Genomic DNA, 16288 nt, shown 5'->3' with positions numbered 1-16288 from the left:
AGCACTTAGATCTGGAGCTAAACTACCCAGAAAATTACAATACCCTTTGAAACAAGAAGCAGAAGAAGGGATTAAAAAGACTATTGAAGGGTTGATGAAATCAGGAGTGCTTGTTGAAACCACTTGTTACTGTAACACCCCAGTATTACCAGTAGCTAAGGCTGAAAAATCAAAATGGCGCTTGGTGCATGATTTGAGAGCAGTGAATGAGGTTGTGGAAAGACTGGCCTGCAGAAGTTGTGGAAGACTGGCCTGCAGAAGTTCCAAATCCACATACGCTACTAACCAATGTTCCATCTGCTGCTAACTATTATACCGTGATTGACCTTTGTTCTGCCTTTTTCAGTGTTCCCTTAGCAGAAGAGAGCAGACCTTTGTTTGCATTCACCTATCAAGGTAAAAAACTCACTTACACAAGAATGCCTCAGGGTTTCAAACATTGATACAGAACGTAGATGATTTATTGATTTGCTCGACAACTTTGGAACAGTGCCATCAAGACTCAGTTAAAGTACTCACTAAATTGGCTGAGGGGGGACACAAGGCCTCTAAAGAAAAACTGCAATATTGCCTACCACAAGTTGAATACTTAGGACGCACAATTTCACATGGGATGAAAGCAATTTCACCCAGCCAATTAGAGGGCATTAGTAAAGCGCCAAAGCCACAAACAGTGGGTCAAATGATGACCTTTTTGGGAATGACAGGATTTAGTGCAGATTGGATTGAGGATTATGCCATCAAAACAGCTCCCTTAAGATCACTGAAGAATCAAGTAGGCCATCAAAATCTTAGAGCTCTCCTAACATGGACAACTGATGCACTAGTAGCCTTCGAATCATTGAAAAAGAGTTACAGAATGCTCTTGCCCTGACCACACCCATGTATGACAAACCATTCCATTTGTATGTAGCAAACAGAAAAAATGGCTATGCTTCTGCAGTACTAATGCAAGAAACTTGTAGTGGAAGGAAAAAACAACCAATTGCCTATTATAGCACTAAACTAGACAATGTAGCTGAAGGCTATCCACCATGTTATCAGCAAGGCTTAGCTGCAGTGTACTTTGCATATGAAAAAGCTTCTACTATAACCATGGGCTACCCAGTCATAATATACACTCACCATAAAGTAGCAGAGCGTTTAGAGCAGGGGAAATTTGTCTTGACCCCTTCTAGGTGTATAGTATACTCAACATTGCTGACCTTTCCAGACATTACAGTAAAAAGATGTGCCACAGTTAACCCGGCTAACTTCATACCATTGCAGGATGAAGGTACTCCACATGAATGTGTAGCTGACTCCCTAGCTTTTACTAGATTAAGACCGGACTTAGAATCAACACCAATTCCTAACACACATGTTGATTATTTTGTGGATGGTTCATGTTTCAGAGATCATTTGGGTAATCATGCTGGATTTGCCATTGTGAAGCGTACTGATAATGATTTTGTTCCAGTTGTGGTGCAGCATTGTGAACAACCATGCTCAGCACAACTTGCAGAGCTGAAGGCTCTCACTGAAGCCTGCAAATTGGCTAAGGATTTAACTGTAAATATTTACACAGACTCTGCATATGCACATGGCGTTTGCCATCTTTTTGGAGCAGTTTGGAAGCAGAGAGGCTTCAAGAAAAGTGACGGCACACCCGTCCAGCATGGTGACCAGATAATTGACTTAATATCAGCTATGATGTATCCAAAAAGGTTGGCCATCATTAAGTGTCAAGCACACAAGAAAGGCAATGATTTTGTAGTAAAAGGCAATAATGCAGCAGATCAATATGCTAGACAAGCTTCTGGCTGTAATTGCAATAATGACTCCCTCTGTTCTGATTCAACCTCAACCTCAATTGGCAGACGTTACACGTATGCAACAACAAGCCACACCATATGAAATTAGATGCAAATGGACTTTGGAGGTCTCACGAAGGCCACATGATTGCTCCTACACCATTGCTTACAATCCTGATCTCTGACGCGCATGGTTTTGACCATTGCACGAGGGGGGGAAGTGATTAGAAAAATAAGCGGCAAGGTTATTGGTTGCTTTATTTACAAGCAATGGTGGATGAGTATCTATCTGAATGTGAAGTTTGTGCCCAAAATAATGTCAGAAAAGGAACATCCAATTGGCCATATACCAGTCCCAGAAGGTCCATTCAAACATCTAGTAATGGACTATGCAGATATGATAAGATCGGTTAGAGGAAAAAGATATTTGCTGGTAATAATTGACAGATTTAGCAGATGGGTGGAAGCAGTTCCATCAGTAGATCAAGGAGCCCAAACAGTGATCAAATTTCTAACAAGAGAGGTGATTCCAAGATTTGGTATACCATCCCAGATCAGTTCAGACAATGGGTCAGCTTTTATTCAAAGATGAAACAGACCCAAATGTATACCTAGACTCAATTGGCCAACCAAGAGGAATCCCACAAGAATATAAAGCCAGAGATTAAGTAAAGCCTGGATTTGAATCTATATTTGTATGGATAACCTTGAATAAGAACACAGAATGGATAAATTATATCTATTACAATCAGCAGAGATTCATTAACTATACTGATGATGCATTGAAAGCCCTGGGAGAACAGTTAGGTCCTACAAGTAAGATGGCCTGGCAAAACAGACAAGCACTGAATTGGCTATTGGCAGAGAAAGGAGGTGTTTGTGTAAAGTTTGGTGCTGATTGTTGCACTTATATTCCAAATAATACAGCCCCAGATGGATCTTTTACCAGAGCAATGGAGAAACTGAAAAACCTGAGAGATGAGGTGACTGAGAATGCTGGAACAGACATGCATACGTGGGAATGGTTTGACTCACTCTTCGGGGCTTGGGGAGCGTGATTGACTAAAGTGGAAATCATCATAGCCGTTGCTATTGTGATATTTCTTTTGTTGTTCTGTTGTGTTGTGCCTTTTCTCAGATCAATGCTGGCCAATGCTGCAGCCAAACAGATGATCAATGTGTCAGTAAAACCATCGGGAGTTGACATTGGGTATACCAGCGTGCATACAGTGGGTCCTGGACTGGATGAGCTGGACGAAATTGTGTAAAACCTTCCTAAAAGAGCATCAGAGTGGTAGGGAAGGGGTGCCATTTATTTTCATTCTTTATTTTTCACCTTGTATTGTAACTTTTGAAAGAGAGGGAGTTAGTATTCTCTTTGTATTTTCCTTTTGTATTATGTAGCATTTTTAGAATATAAGGATTGAGTAGGCAGGAAGTTAGAGGGTGTTATGTATTTTACTTTGGCATATGCCCCTTCCTGAAGTCATTTAATTTGTCTTTGAATCGTGTATCGTTGAGTCATTTATTCTTTTCATAAATCAAATGTAAAATGTGATTACTTTTTGGAAAGAGAGGGGACGCAGAAGGTTTTAAGCAGGTCATTGTCCGTGTTATGAGACAACGCAACCAGAAAAAGGGAACGATATGGAAAGATTTTATTTTTACTTATTCTTTTTAAATTGTCTAACATATATTATCAGTATATAGCGTGTTTCTCTTGACACTGGGAGAGTAAAGAAGAAAAGAAAGGATCGACGAGCACATCAGTGCTTAGCAACAAGAGTAGATTCAACTGGAGGTTTAAAAACCCACTATCTACTCCAACACCAGATAGTGCTAGAAGGCAATGCGATCTGCCTGAAAGCTCCTCTGGCAGCGATGGACTGTGTAACCAGATAGTGCTCGAGGCTACCAGGCATGTCTAGAGTTCCTCTGGCACCGAAGGATGAACTAGTGTATCATACATTTCTTTGAATTTATCTTAATAAGTATACCCATCTGGCTAATCATTCATGTATTCTACATAACCATGACAACCATGGGCAAGGCTAAGACATTTCATGCACATGCTTTGATACACAATGTTGATCTATTGTTTACTGACCCCCAGGATTGTATAGATAGGGAAGCAGATTCTTTTACTCTTTCCTAGTCAATTGTGGGAAGAGATGTTTGGGTCTGACTTCCTCTAGAGTGCAGCATTATGAAGAAGCCATTTGGTAAGAGGAACTGACGGACCAGTATTGGTCCGAAGATGGATAGAAGATAGAGGTGGACTCATAGTGTTGCACTCTGGGTAAAAGGCTTAATGGTGAGACTTGGTAAAGTCTCAGAGGGGGGAATTATATTGTGTATTCTCAAAATATATTATGCTATTTTACTCAATATGATATTATTTTACTTAAACATATAATGTATGGTCACAACAGCAATCAATAGACTGATCAAAATGTTGATTGTTATAATACTGGATGTCTTAACATAGATTGAGAGTCTCATGTGTATTCTGTTGGGCAGTACTGGTGATTTTCACTGGATCATATCAGTGAACTTAAGTGAACTCATGAACTTTGGGTAACTTCCAATTTATGATGTATGCCCCATGTGACCACCTCCAACCATTTGGAGATGGTGAAGTAAGGGTCATTTTTAATTGGGTTGGAGGAGTCAAGATCATCGTGACCGAGATAACCAAACTCCACCACTGAAGATGGGCCAGGTGGGCTCACCAAAACAGATAGGAGTAACCGGAATTACCAATTTTGGTAAGCATGGATGGGTATAAGTAGGGATACCCGAACAGACGGAGACTAGATGCAGCTGCTGTCATCTCGGCTTTGTTGCTTTGTTCAATAAAGTCTTATTTTGACATCTGGAACTCTGCTTTTCGAGATTTATTGACTTCATTGATTCATCAACTTTGCTCCACACTTTGCTCCATTGGGGAATTCACACTGAAATGTAAGTAAACAAACTGTAGCACTTTAGTATTTTGTATGCATGTCCTGATGATGTGTCATGTTTTGTAATATTAAGATTGCAAACCTTTCTTTGTAAGTGTTTCCATTTCTCTTGTTGTAGGACTATTTTAGAGAAAGTGAGCCTGCTGGGGAAAGACTTAAAATATTCAAAGTAAGCAAGTTAATAGTATTTTTTTTTCCACTGAAATTCATTGTGCTGTTGTTGTTAACAGGCATGGTTTATTTGCTATGATTTAGGATTGCAAGTGTCACAAATGTGGGTCATTTTGTCATTGAAACAACCTAATTTCTGTAGTTTATTTTTGTGATGTAAGTTAAGAATGAAATGAAAAACTTTTGTACATTTTGTATTTTTGTATTGTATATTCACGTGTTAATAAAAGAGAACTAATTCTGTACAATTTGTAAATTACAATGTGTAAATTTCTGTAATGCAGCTTATAATTTTTTCACAACACTCATCTGTACGTTTATTCTATTTTTTGTCCTGTAAATATTTTTTTTTTTTCACATTAAAACAAAATTGTTCTGTACGTTACTGAAAATACTTTTTACAACTATTTACAACATAGCTTAGGTTTAACATTAGAAAAACAACATCAATTTTTTAGTCCAGCCCTGCCTTCATGTGTTCTGGGGTCTTCGTGGAGGTGAATCTCTTGGTGGGGAATGGCCACTAACTCCTCAGCAACTCGGTGGACTCTGTTTTCTGTTTTCTCTGTTTTCAATTTTATACAACACTTTTTGCAAAACACAACACACAATTCTTTATGTAACGCACAAAAATCTAACAGGAAGTATCTTGATTTCCTTTTTCAAAATGCCACACTAATTCATCACTGCCTCACATTAATCCTCAATTGTACAAATGCTCATTGCTTTACTTAACACCAACCAATCATGGCTTTAGAATAGTCAAAAGGTTTTGAACCGTAAGATTTTTAATGTTTTTTTTTTTTTTTTTTTAATTTATTCTCTTCTGATCACCAAGCCTGCATTTATGTGATCCAAAATACAGCAAAAGCAGAAATACTCCAGTCTTTAGTGCCACATGATCCTTAAGAAATCATTCTACATAATATGCTGTTCAAGAAACATTTATTATTATTATTATTATAAATATCTAAAACAGTTGAGTACTTTTTTTTCAGGATTCTTTGATGAATCGAAAGATATAAAAATCAGCATTTATCTGAAATAAAAAAGCTTTTGTAACATTATACACTATATACCATTCAAAAGCTTGGAGTCAGTATTTTTTTCCAGGGAAAGAAATTAAAGAAATGAATACTTTTATTAAGCAATGATGCTTTAAATTGATCAAAAGTGATGATAAAGATGCTTATAATGTTACAAAAGATTTCTATTTCAGATAAATGCTGTTCTTCTGAACTTTCTGTTCATCAAAGAACCTACTCTGAACCTAGCTTTCAACATAATAATAATAATAAATGTTTTTTGAGCAGCAAAATGAAAGAAGAGCTTTAGGTTTTGAATACCTGTGTGTATAGGATATATCCAAAAATATAATATTAAGGCAAAGGTGTTTGCAAAATATGACAAATGTTTTCTTTTGAGATGTGTTTGTGATATTTTGAATGCATTGCTTCATTTTGCAAGAAATGTAAGGCATTGTGCAAATCTTGGATTTGTGTGTAAAGTTTATAAAAAATAGAGGCAACGTTTTGAAAATGTGCGTAAGCAGTTGAAAAAAAAACTGTAAATGATAAATGAATAAATGATGATGGTCAGTGTTATAAATGTGACAGAATTTGATTTTAATTTTCTCCCAAACCCAAAATAATACTTTTATTTAGCAATGATGACATTAATTGATCAATATTAATTGATATTAATATATATTACAAAGTAATATTAATAATAATTACATAATGGATTGGTTCACTGGTTGAATGTATGGTTTAATGTATACGTTGGTTTGTTCAAGTAAACATTGGGCTCCTCAAATATGCTATATTTCCTCAAATATATATTGGTTGAGATATATTGGTTTCCTCAAGTATACACTGGTTTCTTCAAGTATACACTGGTTTATGCATATATTGTTTTCTTCAAGTATATTATGGTTTAGATACATTGGTTGGCTCAGGTATATATTGGTTTGTTCAACTGTATACTGGCGGTTTACTTAAGGTTATATATTTTTTTTTTTTTCCGATTATATATTGGTTTAGATACATCGGTTTCCTCAACTATGTATTGGTTAGTATATATTGGTTTGTTCAAGAATATATTGGTTTAGATATGTCGGTTTCCTCAAGTATTGGTCCCCACTGTCAAGTGAGCCGCCATCTGCGAACACCCGGTCAAGCCAGCCACCACCTGGATTTTACTGCACGCATGTTAGCGGAATTACGGTACAGATACCTGGAGCAGCCAAAACGCTCATGTATATTTAGAAGACGTATATTCTGCCGGTTATTAATTAAATGTGCACAAAACCAAGAAAAAAACTATTACAAAAGGATAAATAGTGTGTAATATAACTATACCTTTAATATTACAATCAAATATATTTTACTGTGGAGTTTGTATCTAGCAGTCTCTATTCTTATTCTATTTTATCTATTTGTTTTATTGTTTTACTTAAAGAAAAAGAGCCTCCAACAACACTAGCATTCTCTATTCTTTGGCTATTCTATGTACTTATTTTGTTCTTATTAATTATAAATAATGACCCTTTTATGCATTATAACACATTAATAATTTCCTTCTTTTTCTACAGGCACTATTAAAATTCCTCCAGAGGTGATATGAAGTTTGCAATAAAATCTTATTCAGGGTGACTGTGACTCTCTGAAAATTAAGGGCAAAGTCTGTCAAAATACATTATAACAGTAGTTCCCAATCACGTTCCTGGAGGCCCCCAAACACTGTAAATTTTGTATCTCTCCTTTGTCTGACACACCCATTTCAGGTCTTGGAGTCTGAGTAATAAGCTGATGATCTGAATCAGGTGTGTTTAATTAAGGAGACATGGAAAACATGCAGTGTTGGGGGGCCTCCAGGAATGTGGTTGAGAACCACTGTATTATACTGACCATTTCTTGATTTTTAGACAGGCATTATTAAAATTCCTTCAGAAGTCAAATCAATTTAAAAAAAAAAAAATCTTATTCAGGGTGACCGTGACTCTGTCTGTGTCAGGTTTTATTGAGTTTTATTTTACAGTTTGGGAAAAAAATGAAAAACAAATTCTGTTACATTATTAGGAACCTGGGGCAAGGCGAAGGGGTATTTCCGAACAAACGAGCGAGTAGTCCAAAAGGCAGGCGGCGAGACAGATGAGACAAAATGGCCAGGCGAGAAAGCTAAACGCAGGGAACTCGGGAACTAGGAAACGTACGTGAAACAACAATGAAAACACCACAATACTCCGTGAGTAACAGGGGGAAAGTCCGGGGCTTATATAGCGCGCCTGGTTGGCCACAGGTGTTGGCGCAATCAGCGTGATGGGTGACGGGATACGTAGTCCAGGGTGTAGTGTCTGTGTGAAGAGACAGAGCGAGAGCGACATCTGGTGGTGAGCGGACCGAAGGTCACCGACCAGATTCATGACATTATGTAGCTAATTCTGGGGCAGTTTTTTTTTTTTACTGTGTACTGTCCCTGTCAAATAATGAATTTAAAAATAAATAAATAAATAAATAAATAAATAAATAAATAAAGGACTAACGCACTATGTAACGCACAAAAATCTAACAGGAAGCATCTTGATTTCCTTTTTCAAAATGCCACACTAATTCATCACTGCCTCAAATTAATCCTCAATTGTACAAACGCTCATTGCTTTACTTAACACCAACAAATCATGGCTTTAGAATAGGCTTTGGAATAATCACCTTTTTCAAAATTATGTTTGGTTTCTGTCCAGCTACAGATGGTTAATATACACACTACCAGTCTACAGTTTTTGAACAGTAAGATTTTCAATGTTTTTTTTTAATTCTCTTCTCCTCACCAAGCCTGCATTTATGTGATCCAAAATACAGCAAAAGCAGAAATACTCCAGTCTTTAGTGCCACATTATCCTTCAGAAATCATTCTACATAATACGTTGTTCAAGAAACATTTATTATTATGATAAATATATGAAACAGTTGATTACTTTTTTTTTTTAGGATTATTTGATGAATCAAAAGATATAAAGATCAGCATTTATCTGAAATAAAAAGCTTTTGTAACATTATACACTATATACCACTCAAAAGCTTGGAGTCAGTATTTTTTTTGCAGGGAAAGAAATTAATACTTTTATTTAGCAATGATGCTAAATAATTCATTTAAATTGATCAAAAGTGATGACAAAGATGTTTCTAATGTTACAAAAGATTTATATTTCAAATAAATCAACCTAAATCAACCTGAAAAAATTCTACTCAGCTGTTTTCAACATAATAATAATAATAATAATAATAATAGTTTTTTGAGCAACAAAATGAAAGAAGAGATGTGTTTGTGATATTTTAAATGCATTGCTACATTTTGCAAGAAATGTAAGGCATTTTGCATTTTGTGTGTGCAAATCTTGGATTTGTGTGTGAAGTTTATAAAAATAGAGGAAAAGTTTTGAAAATGTGTGTAAGCAGTTAAAAAAAAAAACTGTAAATAATAAATGAATAAAGGATGATGGTCTGTTAAAATGTGACAGAATTTGTTTTTAATTTTATAATATATTCAAATACAAAACAGTTATTTTAAAGAGTAAAAAAAAAAAATACTGCTTTTGGTGTACTTTGGATCAAATAAATGCAGGCTTGGTGAGCAGAAGAGACTTATTTAAAAAACAATAAAAATCTTACGGTTCAAAAACTTTTGACTGGTAGTGTATTTCTTTTCTTTTGTACTGTAAAATACTGTATTCACAACCACAAATATTTAGTTTGAAAAAAAGTTTGGTTTCAATCTTGCTTTGTTTACTGTGAATTTTTTAACATCTCTCTGCCAATTGCTTTTAATCTTGTACAGAAATGTACAAACCGTAAAAGAAAACCCAATAAAAACTGACACAGAGTCATGGTCACCCTGAATAAGATTTTATGGCAAACTTCATTTCACCTCTGGAGGAATTTTAATAGTGCCTGTAGAAAAAGCAGGAAATGATTAATGTGTTACAATGCATAAAAGGATCATTATTTATAATAAATTAAAATAAACTAAGTTCATAGAATAGCCAAAGAATAGAGAATGCTGGTGTTGTTGGAGGCTCTTTTCTTATTAAAGAAAAATAAAATAGATAAAATAGAATAGAATAAGAATAGAGTGTGCTAGATAAAAACTCCACAGTAAATATATTTGATTGTAATATAACTATACCTTTTATATTGTGCAATATTAATATTTTTTCTTGTTTTTGGGCATATTTAAATAGTAACCGCCTAAATAGACATCTTCGTGAGCTTTTTGGCCGCTCCAGGTATCTGTATCGTAATTCTGCTAACAGATGTGCCGTAAAAATCCAGGTGGCGGCTGGCCTGACCGTGGGGACCAATACATATTCGAGTAGACCGATGCATCTGAACCAATATATACTTGAATAAACCAATATATACTAACCAATCCATAGTTGAGAAAATCAATATATCTAAACCAATATATTCTTGCACAAACCAATATATACTAACCAATAAATAGCTGAGGAAACCAGTGCATCCAAACCAGTATATACTTGAACAAACCAATATATACTAATAGTCCGAGAGGCAGACGTGGGTCGATCCAAGGCGAACGTAATCCAGGGGGAAAAGCGAGGGGATAATCCGTACAAACCAGAGAGTAGTCCAAAGGCAGGCGGCGAGACAAAGGAAACGAAATGGCCAGGCGAGAAAGCTAAACACAGGGAACTGGGGAACTAACGCGAATCAACAATGAAAACACCACAACAATAACCACAATACTCCGTAAATTACAGAGGGCAAGTCAGCGGCTTTTATAGCACGCCTGATTGGCCACAGGTGATTACTCAATCAGCGCGATGGATGATGGGAGTAGTAGTCCGGGGTGAAATGCAACAGTCTGTGTGAAATGATAGAGCGAGTGCGACATCTGGTGGTGAGCGGACCGAAGGTCACCGACCAGATTCATGACATTATTCTACTGGCTCTTCTGATTATTATTAAATTGGCTTGAGAAAGCCAATTTACTGATATGCTATTTTCTTCTGAGACTAAATCTGTCAACATTAACTCGTCCTAGAGCTTTAACTCTACAAACTCCAAACTCAGCCCAGATCTTCAGACTGATCTGAGTGTGCTATATCTTTTCTAACTGATCGGACTTACAGTTTTTCTAAAAATGACGATTAAAATTGGGAAAAATCCCACAGACTTACATTGACGAAATGTTCAAATGAGCCAACACTTTTCAAATTCCAACTGTCAAAACTCCCAGAATCCTTTGAGACTCAATCAAGCTTCCCTTCTATGTACTGTATTTCTAATCCATTCAAACTCATCTATCTATCTATCTATGCCTAGCAACCAGAATCATGGTAGTAACTTGCTAATCATTCTAGAAACATGCTAGTAGCTTGCTAATCATGCTAACAACATGCTAGTAACTTGCTAGTCATGCTAGAAACATGCTAGCAACATGATAGTAACTTGCTAATCATGCTAGTAACATGCTAGCAACATGCTACTAACTTGCTAATCATGCTAGAAACATGTTAGCAACTTGCTAATCATGGTAGTAACTTGCTAATCATGCTAACAACATGTTAGTAGCTTGCTAATTATGTTAGCACCATGCTAGTAAAATGTTAGTAACTTGGTAATCATGCTAACAACATGCTAGTAACTTGCTAGTCATGTTAGAAACATGCTAGTAACATGCTAGTAACTGGCTAATCATGTTAATAACATGTTAACGACATGCTAATCATGCCAGCAACATGCTACTAACTTGCTAATCTTGCTAGAAACATGCTAGCAACTTGATAATCATGCTAGAAACATGCTAGCAACTTGATAATCATGCTAGTAACTTGCTAATTATGTTAGCACCATGCTAGTAAAATGCTAGTAACTTGGTAATCATGCTAACAACATGCTAGCAACTTGTTAATCATGCTAGAAACATGCTAGTAACATGCTAGTAACTTGGTAATCATGCTAATAACATGTTAACGACATGCTAATCATGCTAGCAACATGCTACTAACTTGCTAATCTTGCTAGAAACATGCTAGCAACTTGCTAATCATGCTAGAAACATGCTAACAACTTGTTAATAATGCTAGAAACATGCTAGCAACTTGCTAATCATGCTAGTAACTTGCTAATCATGCTAACAACATGCTAGTAGCTTGCTAATTATGTTAACACCATGCTAGTAAAATGCTAGTAACTTGGTAATCATGCTAATAACATGCTAGCAACTTGCTAATCATGCTACAAACATGCTAGCAACTTGCTAATCATGCTAGTAACTTGTTAATCATGTTAACAACATGCTAGTAACTTGCTAATTATGTTAGCACCATGCTAGTAAAATGCTAGTAACTTGCTAATAATCTCTGACAGACTTATTGCCTTCAAAACATCCAAACCTTAACCTTTTAAAACTACTTTAGAATTCAAACTAATTCAGACTGAAAACCATCAAACTTAAAACTTTTTAAAACTTCTTAAACCTTTCAAACTTTCTAAAACTTTCTGTTCCGGCTTTCTCAAGCCAACTTAAAGTTTGTCTTGACAAACTTTTTTATCTAGTTATTTTTACTATTGTGTTTTATCAACCATTTGTTTGTCCTTATCAGGCAAAACATTTTTAGTTTCTATGCACTTTAAGTAAATATACAGAAAAACTGTAAAGCATTGTTAAAACAGTAGAAATGACTGATTCTATAAAAAATTATATCCTGTGTAATCAATACAATGGCAGTCTAACAATAAAAGATATTTCGAATTTATGAACAGCTTGTGAGATTCTATGTGCATAAAATAATTGTGATTTGTTTTTGATTCATTATTTTGATTATGGATGCACTATAAGAACTTTACAAAGACGCGGTGGTGAAGACGTCAGTAAGCTGCGGCCGTTCGAAATTAAATTCTGAAGGTACATTCGAAAGTAGTATTTTTAATATCATGATCGCTATTTTTACATTAAAAGAATGGGATTTTGGTTTATAGAACTGTGTTGGATTTATTATTTAAACAGATTAAAGGGATTAATATCGTTTAAGATAACAGCCTGCCTTTATGTTAAACGGGAAACTCGCAACCAGAGTTGCGACAACTCCATTGACTCCAATGGACCAGTTTTTTTTTACAGCAATGGCGGATCGTGGAGACGCGCAATAGTTCCCGGAAGTTAGCGCTAATACTATCAGCGCCATAGAGATGCAGCAGAAGAGACCGCTGTGATCGACTTTTACAAGATAAGACATCTATGGAACAAAACTATATATTATCAGAGCAGCTAATTAATTTACCTTATGCATTAAAACAGATTATTATTAGATTATTCCTCACTAAATTAGTAGATTTAGGGGGTATTATTCATTCTCTTAATGCAATTTCATTCATCGTTGTGTAATTGAGGCTTTTAAACGTGATATTTGCTGGTGGGAAGTTAAATATTAGAATTAAATTTATTGCAAAGGATGCTGAAGGACCTAAGTGAGAATGAAAAAGAGGCAGGCAATTTTCATTTGTGAATCATACTAGGCTAAATTACCAGAAATATATTAAATACCACTCCTGTATACAGTTGAAGTCAAAAGCTTACATACACCTTGCAGATACTGCAAAATGTTAATTAAAATAATTTCTTTTACCAAAATAAATACGTTTAAACATTGTTTATTTAGTACTGACCTGAATAATATATTTCACATAAAAGATGTTGTTTACATATAGTCCATAAGAGAAAATAATAGTTACATTTACAAAAATGACCCAGTTCAAAAGTTTACATACACTTGATTTGTAATACTGTTAATATTGGTAAATTAATTCAAATTTTGCAGAATGACACCACCTCCAAATAAACACATAAAACTACCAAATTTTCTTTGTATTATTATCAACATGATCAAATCATGTGATCATTATTTTAATGTATTAATTGTTTCTGCCGAATACATGATGTTAACTAACAGCATGATTTGTATAGCGTAATTTTAGAACATTTCTGCCATATGAACATTACTTTGACAGTTACACCTGTTAACATAACTATTATTTGTAACATAGAAATATTAATTTTCTGTAAAGCTGCTTTAAAACACTGTGTATAATAAAAAGTGCTATACAAATAAATGTGAATAAAATAAAACTTGATGCATCTTTTTTCTCCTCTCCGTGTCAGTAGGAAAACCATAAATTCATTCTGCTTTCTGTGAGTGACTCTGGATCATTCCCATGCAGCACAGGAAACTACAAGGACAACATGCTTTTACGTTTATTATAAATGAATAAATCAGTTGCTGTAAATAAGTGTATAACAAAAGTCAACATACGTAAAATATATGATTAAATGTGTAAAAACAATGTTTTAAGTTGAATATACTATGAAAATATTTATATATTAATAATTATGGGGTGAACAAGAATCAAAAACATTAAACCCTTAATTTAATTTTATAATTCACTTATTTGGTATTAAGACAACATACCAATAAGACAATACCATTTCAAAACAGCAAATGCAGTCTTTAACCAAAGCCTAAAATATGTTAACAGGGCAAGCAGCGATAGTTGACCACATTAATGCTCAAATATTAGCGTATTTTATATTTTAAATCCAACACTGATATAACTACATATACATACTTCATATACATGTCTATGTATTTTATAAATTATGTAAATACATTCTTTATTGTCTACTTATTAACCAAAATCGCAGTTCTGCCTCTCCAACTCCATGTATTCCAATTGCCCGCTATGAACTTCCTGGAACTATTTTAAGTCTACACGAATCACGTGACGATCGAGCGTTTTGAACTTCCGTTGTCGCAACTCTCTCTCTATACGGCTCTCTCGCAACCAATTGTAAAGACCTTTTGGCACGCCCATTGCTCCAGGCTGCAGCTACCCCCGTCTCGTTAATAAGGGTAACGCTGCGTATTTACACCGGCCAGAGGGCGCTGTTTACACTAGCTAGTGTTATTCCTCTCAAATTCAACACCACAAGTTTAACTCTTTACTCTAAAAGTCCTTAACACCTGGAGATTTTGCTGTGGATTGTTGATCATACAGATTTTAGCCCTCTTGAGACAACTTCTGTTATTTACTGTCAATGTCCAAACATATTTTATAATTGAAGAGAACTTTTTTTTTTTTTTCAATGATGAGAACATTTTTTATTTTTTCAATTATGAGAACATTTTTTACTTTTTGAATTATGAGAACATTTTTCATAATTGAATTTGAGAACATTCAGGTGGACAATCAAACATTTTTTGAATGGAACAAGAGCATTATTGACACCGTGGTCCAGAACAACACCACCTACCACAAAGGACGATGCCTGTGGAGATGTTGAGACAGGAGCTGATCAAGCATGGATTCAGTTTTTTATTATTTTATTAGTTAACTTAATTCAAATTTTAATTTATATATTTTTAGACTGAAATAAAGCAATAATGCAAAGAGTGGGCAAAGTGGGCCAAAGCTCCACCACAATGCTGTCCAAGACTTATGTCTACTTTTCAGAAGCGTTTGTTTTCAGATTTTGTTGCTAAAGGTAGCACAATCAGATTTTAATTAGCTTTATGTTAAAGCTTTATAGTATATGATTTTATAGTTTTATTAGATTTATTTTTTACATGGGTGATAAATGTCTATTTAATTTGTGTATTTGTGTATCAATAGCTGATTATGTTTTATAATCAATAGAGAAAACACTTACAGTTTTGATGTTAATATTTACTTTTAATAAATGCATTATTAGAAAAAAATGCAGTGCCTCATTTTGCAGTAAAGTTGAACTGTTTGGATAAGATAAGCCAGTGTTTAGATTACTGTGTTAATTTTAAAAGCAGTTGCATTACATTGGCGAAAAGTGTTAAATCGACTGAGAAAAACTGTAGCACTTTATAGTTGGTTTTGTGACAATCCCTTTATTTCCCTATGTATGCCTTATGTAATGTCATTTTGGGGCATGTCTTGGGACAGCTCCGAGTAGAATGTCATGTGTTGTCATCTCGGAATTAGGGTAATTACTACATGGTGTGAAAGCAGCTTATGTGTAACAAGTGCCATATGCAGGTTTGATATATGGACCACCGCATTCCAGGGAGCGCTGTGGAGCCCTTCTGCCACTCTTGTGTGCCAGCATCTGCCTGGCCCTCATGACTGAGGATTCCAAGCTTTTGGGCATGTTAAGGGACCCAAATGGACTGAAATGATCATTTCCCCAGACAGGAGAAAAGCAAAAAAGCACTGGGAGGTGTCCAAGATATTTATAATATATAATAATAATAATAATTCTAAGGAAAACAACACGGCCCCCTAGTGGCTTGGGCCCTAATAAGGCAAA

Source organism: Labeo rohita, chromosome 21 (assembly GCF_022985175.1).
Source record: "Labeo rohita strain BAU-BD-2019 chromosome 21, IGBB_LRoh.1.0, whole genome shotgun sequence".
Classification (NCBI taxonomy): domain Eukaryota; kingdom Metazoa; phylum Chordata; class Actinopteri; order Cypriniformes; family Cyprinidae; genus Labeo; species Labeo rohita.
The sequence above is the reverse complement of the archived record's forward strand: the minus strand, read 5'-3'. Positions refer to the sequence as shown.